This window comes from Lipotes vexillifer, unplaced genomic scaffold, assembly GCF_000442215.2.
Source record: "Lipotes vexillifer unplaced genomic scaffold, Lipotes_vexillifer_v1.1 scaffold15, whole genome shotgun sequence".
NCBI classification, from domain to species: Eukaryota; Metazoa; Chordata; class Mammalia; order Artiodactyla; family Lipotidae; genus Lipotes; species Lipotes vexillifer.
In genome coordinates this window covers 1,209,206-1,216,915 of record NW_006784589.1, presented here as the reverse complement: position 1 = coordinate 1,216,915, position 7,710 = coordinate 1,209,206, and the positions used below count along the sequence as shown (strand labels likewise).

At 41.0% G+C, this 7,710-nt stretch overlaps 2 pseudogenes; one reads left to right on the top strand and one right to left on the bottom strand.

Annotated features, from left to right (window-relative positions):
* The first annotated feature begins 402 nt into the window (after window positions 1-402).
* LOC103075287 (exosome complex component RRP43 pseudogene) lies at window positions 403-1,258 on the top strand (annotated as a pseudogene).
* A 1,058-nt stretch (window positions 1,259-2,316) lies between these two features.
* LOC103074998 (geranylgeranyl pyrophosphate synthase pseudogene) lies at window positions 2,317-3,220 on the bottom strand (annotated as a pseudogene).
* Between the last annotated feature and the right edge of the window lie 4,490 nt (window positions 3,221-7,710).

The following is a 7,710-nucleotide window of genomic DNA, read 5'->3' as shown; positions in this document are numbered from 1 at the left end:
TCTCTGCAACTAGAGTAAGCTCGCCCGCAGCAACAAAGACACAATGCAGCCAAAACTAAATAAATTTATTTAAAAAAAAAAAAAAAAGGGAAACAAGGTCAGAGAAAGTAAACAACGTGTCCAAATAAACCCAGCTCTCCTGAGTCAGAGCTGATCCTCAAATCTCCAACCTGCTGATTCTCCATGGGGCCAACTGGATAATAAATGCTCTCATATTAGTTTTAAAAATTATTCACTTTACCCTCCTACACTGTTGGTGTGAATGTAAGTTGGTGCAGCTGCTATGGAAAACAGTATGGAGGCTCCTCAAAAAACTAAAAATAGTGTTGCCATATGATCCAGCAATCTCACTCCTGGGAATATACCCAGACAAAACTCTAATTCAAAAAGACACACGCGAAGATGGCTGCCGGATTTGAAACTGTGGAACCTCTGGAGTATTACAGAAGATTTTTGAAAGAGAATTGCCGTCCTGATGGAAGAGAACTTGGTGAATTCAGAACCACAACTGTCAACATAGGTTCAATTGGTACTGCAGATGGTTCTTCTTTAGTGAAGCTGGGAAATACTACAGTAATTTGCGGAATTAAAGCGGAATTTGGAGCACCACCAACAGATGCCCCTGATAAAGGATATGTTCTTCCTAATGCGGATCTATCACCTCTGTGTTCCTGGAGATTTCGGTCTGGACCTCCTGGAGAAGAGGCCCAGGTGGCCAGCCAGTTCATTGCAGATGTCATTGAAAATTCACAGGTAGTTCAGAAAGAGGACTTGTGTATCTCTTCAGGAAAGCTTGCTTGGGTTCTATACTGTGATCTCATTTGCCTCAACCATGATGGAAACATTTTGGATGCTTGCACCTTTGCTTTGTTAGCAGCTTTAAAAAATGTACAGTTGCCTGAAGTTACTATAAATGAAGAAACTGCTTTAGCAGAAGTTAATTTAAAGAAGAAAAGTTATTTGAATATTAGAACTCATCCAGTTGCAACTTCCATGTGTTTGCATCAAACACATCAAAGCAGAGTGTTTGATGACGCTCTGCTTATAGTTGACCCTACTGAAGAGGAGGAAAACCTGGCAAATGGAACCTTAACAGTAGTAATGGATGAGGAAGGCAAGCTATGTTGTCTTCACAAACCAGGTGGAAGTGGACTGACTGGAGCTAAACTTCAAGATTGTATGAGCCGAGCAGTTACAAGGCACAAAGAAGTAAAAAAACCTGATGGATGAAGTATTTAAGAGTATGAAACCCAAGTAAACAACCACCACATTTTCAAAACAGATTTGTAAAAACTGTATTTGTTACACTGTGCACAAACCTTTTATACTAAATAAATACCAAACTACATTCTTCTGAAAAAAAAAAAAAAGACACACGCATCCCTATGTTCATAGCAGCACTATTTACAATAGCCAAGACATGGAAACCACCTAAATGTCCATCGACCGATGAACGGATAAAGAAGATGTGGTACATATATGCAATGAAATACTACTCAGCCATTATAAAGAACGAAATAATGCCATTTGCAGCAACATGAATACAACTACAGATTATCATACTAAGTGAAGTCAGAAGGAGAAAGACAAATACCGTACGATATCACTTATATGTGGAATCTAAAATATGACACAAATGAACCTATCTATGAAACAGAAACAGAATCAGGGACATAGAGAACAAACTGATGGTTGCCAAGGGCAAGGGGTTGGGAGAGGGATGGAGTGGGAGGTAGGGGATAGCAGATGTAAGTTTTTTTTTGTTTTTGCTTTTTTGCTGGTCACTGTCAGCTTTTTTATGGAAGACTTTAGTAAGGGAGTTTCCAGGGAGAAGAATGAGCTATTCTAAGCAACGACATTTAGGAAGAAAGAGGAGTTCCTGTGGTCATTGGACCAGCTAGCTATAGAAACTGGTCCCAAGTAGTCAATGGCTTGGAAATGGGGTAGATGAATTGTGAAATGCCCACATAACACAGTTAGGAAGTATGTGGATAAAAGTTTCTGGAAGCTGAAGTCTTCTTTATGGACAGAATCAACAGAACGTGCGTGGCAGAGTTGGCCACAACGTCCCATCATAGCACATTCTGACATTCAAATTAGACTTATTTATATGTGCCTCCTTGTGATTCCTTCAACTTGGTACTATGCTGATTATCTGTACACAGGGATTCTAAATTGAAACAACCTCACTCACATCACCACTATCACTCAGTTTTTGGAGACCAACAGCTTGGTCCAAATTTTTCAAAAGGTAGTAGGCTAAAAGACAAAAAGAAGTCAACGAAGCTATCAGGCCTAATCGAGAATGGCTTAATATTATTCATTCTCTTCTTCGAACATTTTACTTAAGTGTTTTGTTAGCGCTACTAGCTCAGGGTTCCCACCACATGCATCAATTTGTTTATAGGCTTTAGAATCAAGCTCTTTAAGAGTATTCGGAGTGTATTCAAAAGAACCTACTTTCTTAAGATAATGTATACAGTATTTTTTAATATCTACGTTTTCGGTTCTCTGGCACAAGAGATTCTGCACCTGGGTGGTTTCAGGCCTCCACTAGATAGCATGAATAGTAGGGAATGAGAACTTTCCCTCTGTTAGATCTTCACAAAAGCTTTTGTTTTCACTATATTCTTTGGAGTGTAGATTAGCATAATCATCCCTAATTTGGAAAAACAGCCCAGGTGTATTCAGCAGTGGCTTTAAATCTTCTTTATAATCAGAGAACAACTGCATGAGACCTACTGCTAATCCAAATAGTCCTCCTGTCTTTTGCAGGACCATTGCTTTATATTCTTCTTCAGTGGGATATGTATAATTATCCCTCCAGTAGCTATCTAGGCCTTGTCCCTGATGGAGTTCTAAAAGCTGGCGAGTAAAAAGCTTTACTGCATCTGGGTGATCAAGGGTTAAGACTTTCTCTATGTTCAAGAAAATGTACATAGTTGGCAGAATTGATGACAGATGGAATTCCATAGATGCTGTGTGCCACGGGAAAGCCACGTCGGAGTTTTGAGCTGTCTTCGACATCATCAATGAGTAAACTGGCATTGTGCAACATTTCTGTCACTTCAATGATAATCTGCAGCTTGTCTTTGGGAACTTTTAGCCAATGATTAATTGCCTGTGAAAGTTTGCTTCTCACTTATTTACCTGGTAACTGAGGTAAGTACTTGTAAGGTTCTAGAAGAATTCTTTGGGCTGTTTCTTGAGTCTTCTCCATTCTTCTTAAATTTCAAAGCTGATGGTTCGAGGATGATATCACAACTTTCATGCTGCAAGTCTGGGAGTAGCAGTCCCCAGCATCAACTTCCCACCTTAGAGTTCAGAACAAGGCTCCCCTGGACGCCTACATGAATCCCTCCCCTCACTTCACCATAGAACTCTCCGCCCTGCTCAGCCGCCAGCGACACTGAATTACTCGGTGCAAGAAAATGCGCCATCCCGGTCACACTCCAGATGTAAGATTTTATATATAGGATGGATAAACAACAAGGTCCTAGTGTATAGCACAGAGAACTGTATTCAATATCCTATGATAAACCATAATGGAAAAGAATATTTTTAGGGCTTCCCTGGTGGCGCAGTGGCTGAGAATCTGCCTGCCAATGCAGGGGACACAGGTTCGAGCCCTGGTCTGGGAGGATCCCACATGCCGCGGAGCAACTGGGCCCGTGAGCCACAACTACTGAGCCTGCGCGTCTGGAGCCTGTGCTCCGCAACAAGAGAGGCCGCAATAGTGAGAGGCCCGCGCACCGCGATGAAGAGTGGCCCCCGCTTGCCACAACTGGAGAAAGCCCTCGCACAGAAACAAAGACCCAACACAGCCATAAATAAATAAATAAATATTTTAAAAATAAAATAAAATAAAATAAATTCTGGTTTCAATACTTACTAGGTATGTGACCCTGGACAAATCACTTAACCTACCCATGTCATGATCTCTTCACCTATAAAATGGGGATGATGATAATGGCACGTACTGCACAGCTATGAAGATTAAATGAGTCAACTTAGAACAATACTTGGCACATAGGTACTACTATAAGTGCTCACTATTGTTATTACTCTTATTAATTCCAGGAATCCATGGCTCCAAAGTCAAGTGGTGGTTCAGCTACCCTCGTTGTGGCCTTGCTAAAAGATTTTAAGTATTATTTTCTTTCTAAGCCAAACCTGCTTTCTAGTGGTTCTAGTGGTATTCATTCAGGCAGTCCACGGGCCGATTACAAGAAGATGCTATTTGCATTTTACCAGATTACAGGAATCAACTCAATTAATAGACCTCATTAATTTCTGACTCTTAATCCATTTACACTAATATGCTTATTCCCTGGATGGACAGTTCCCCTAGCTATATTCATCGTTTTAATTTTATTATAGGTTTTAACATTATCTTCCTAATACCTTTCTTTGGCCCTGCTCCCTTAGGCTGTGTTTTCTGATTTCATAAACCAAAAAGCACAGCGTTGCATGACACGTGGCATGGGGGCCTTCCAAGGAGCTCAGAGAAGAAACATGGCAAACCCTCACAAATCTGGATTCCACTGACTCTGAACTTGTGATAATTTTGATGCAGGGTAAATGAGAAGTTTTTGGTGTTATTAGAGGAGAAAGGTGTTGCACTCAAATTTTGCCAGGTTGAACTTATTTTCTAGTTCTAGATCTGAAATGAGGAGATAAGAACGGAAGCTTGAAAGGGCAGAAAATCCCCATTTCCTTGAGGAAGACTTAGCCCAGTTTCCAGCTTGGACATACACATAGCAGGTAGAATTAGGAAATAAAAATTGTAAACCACTCCGAGAGGAAAGCCAAGTGACTAATTTTTTTTTTTTTTTTGCGGTACGCGGGCCTCTCACTGTTGTGGCCTCTCCTGTTGCAGAGCACAGGCTCCGGACGCGCAGGCTCAGCGGCCATGGCTCACAGGCCCAGCCGCTCCGCGGCATGTGGGATCTTCCCGGACCGGGGCACGAACCCGTGTCCCCTGCATCGGCAGGCGGACTCTCAACCACTGCGCCACCAGGGAAACCCGCAAGTGACTAATTTTTTAAAAGATATTTCTCATATTTTAATATAATGATACAACTTAGCATAGAAGGATAGATAGTTATTATGTCCTTACTGTATATCTTTTAAAAATTATTTAGTTTTTTGAAGTATAGTTGATTTACAATGTTGTGTTAATTACTGCTGTACAGCAAAGTGATTCAGTTATACATATATGTACACATTCTTTTTTTAATATTCTTCTCCATTATGGTTTGTCACAGGATATTGAATTTAGTTCCCTGTGCTATACACTAGGACCTTGTTGTTTATCCATCCTATATATAAAAACTTACATTTTCTAGCCCCAACTTCTCACTCCATCCCCCCCAGCCCCCTGCCCCTTGGCAACCACCAGTCTGGTCTCTATGTCCGTGAATCTGTTTCTGCTTCATAGATAGGTTCATTTGTGCCATATTTTATATTCCACATATAAGTGATATCATATGGCGTCTGTCTTTCTCTTTCTGACATACTTCACTTAGTATGATAATCTCTAGTTGAATCCATGTGAAACCAAGATTTAAATGTGTTCTAAACCCTTAAACTACACGGCCTCTCTTCATCTATGCTGCCTCTGTTGTGAAGCCGGCTGGCAAAGGGGACAGGGCTGGCAGCAAAGGACAGTCTCTTTCCCATGTGTCAGAAAGATTTTGCCTGATGCTATATTCATAAACTTATCTGGAAAAAAAAAAAAGGATGAATCTTCAAACACAAATGGTTGGAAGAACTTGCCTTCTAATGAGAAAATAAAGTCTTTCTCCCCTTGCTAATTGACTCCCTCGTGGAGGACTGCATTATTCTATCACGTCCTCCCTCCCAGTATCCATATCCCTTGCCATGTAACTGCAATTCTTCTCACTAGGGATGGTGTCTACTTCTCCTTTCCTTGACCTTAGCCTCAGCCATGTGATTCACTTTGGCCAAAGGGATATTAGCAAAAGTGATACAAGCAGGGGCTTGAAATGTACTTGCGCAGCTGGGCTGCTTTCCTTTTCTTGGTCATCTCCATGAGGATAACATACTCTGGGGAGCTGGCTGGTCCAAGAAGGAGGAGAGACAGGCAGAGCAGACCTTTGAGCCAACCCCTGCTGAGCCCAGCCTGCAGATGTGTGAGTGAAAATAGACGATTGTTGTTTTAAGGCGCTGGATTTTGAGGTGGTTTGTTTTACAGAAAGATTGTGACAATAACTGATGGATAACCCACTCATTTTCTTTTTTATTTTAGGTACCAATTCCTTCCACCCATGAAACACACTCAGACACACTCACCTATATTTAATTATAGCAAATACAACCATCTTTCCCTCTTCCATCTCCTTTCTCCTTAATATGGCTTTATACCACCACACTCATCTTTTTTTTTCCTCCTTAGTACTCTGACACACTTCTGCCTGATCCACCACCACCTCTGTGATGGGATTGGTGGCACCGTGACCCTGGAGGTAACACAACTGATCACCGTTCCTCTCTACCCTTATGTACGCTGCCGTCTTACTGGTAAAATAATTCAAACAAGTATCTTCAGAAGGAAAATACAGAGGCCAGTTTTCAAAAGCCAGCTACTCACTGATTCTCTTAGTCTAGTTTATGAAGTGATTCTAAGGGACCGTACAAAATTTCCAACCAGTATGAACTTAATCAATCACCACCTGTCCCTTTTCAATAAATGTGTCTATAGCAGTCATGGACATTTTGGTGGAAACTTCAGTCACTCTTCTAAAAGGATATTGTGCTTAAGTTACTCTTCCAAAAGTATTTATAGTCAATTTATGTTTAAATAATTTCAGACACACTCAGAAAAGTTGCAAGAATAATACAAGGAAATCCCAAACAACCTTCACCCGCTTTCGGCAATTAACATTTTGCCACATTTGCTTTATCATTGTCTTTTTCTTTTTCTATTTTTTCCTGACCCTTTTGAGAGTAAATTGCAGATATCACGTCCCCTTGCCCCTAAATTCTTCAGTGTGCGTTTCCTAACAGCAAGAACATTCTTTTGCATGATCACAGCTAAAACTTAATTTCATGCTCTAATCTGATATATGATCTGTATTTGAATTTTGCCAGTTTTCCCAATAATATCCTTTATGGCATATTTTCCCCTTCTTTGGATTCCCTGAATCCAATTCAGGATCATAGATGACAATTAATTGTCACATCTCATCTCTTTAGCCTCTTTTTTTTTTTAATGTTTTTAGTTCTTTTATTTATTTATCTTAAATTTATTTATTTTTGGCTGTGTTGGGTCTTCAGTGCTGTGCGCAGGCTTTCTCTAGTTGCGGGCAAGCAGGGGCTACTCTTCATTGTGGAGCGCGGGTTTCTCATGGCAGTGGATTTTCTTGTTGCAGAGCATGGGCTCTAGGCTCGCGGGCTCTAGAGCGCAGACTCAGTAGCTGTTGCACAGGGGTTTAGTTGCTCCGTGGCATGTGAGATCTTCCCGGACCAGGGCTCGAACCTGTGTCCCCTGCATTGGTAGGCAGATTCTTAACCACTGTGCCACCAGGGAAGCCCTCTTTAGTCTCTTTTAATCTAGAACGGCTCCTTAGCCCCTCCTTGGCTTTCATAAGCTTGGCATTTTGGAGTAGTTCGGGCCAGTTATTTCCTAAAATGTCTTTTAATTGAGTATAATCTGAGCTTTTCTCATGGTTAGATTGGGGTTATGCA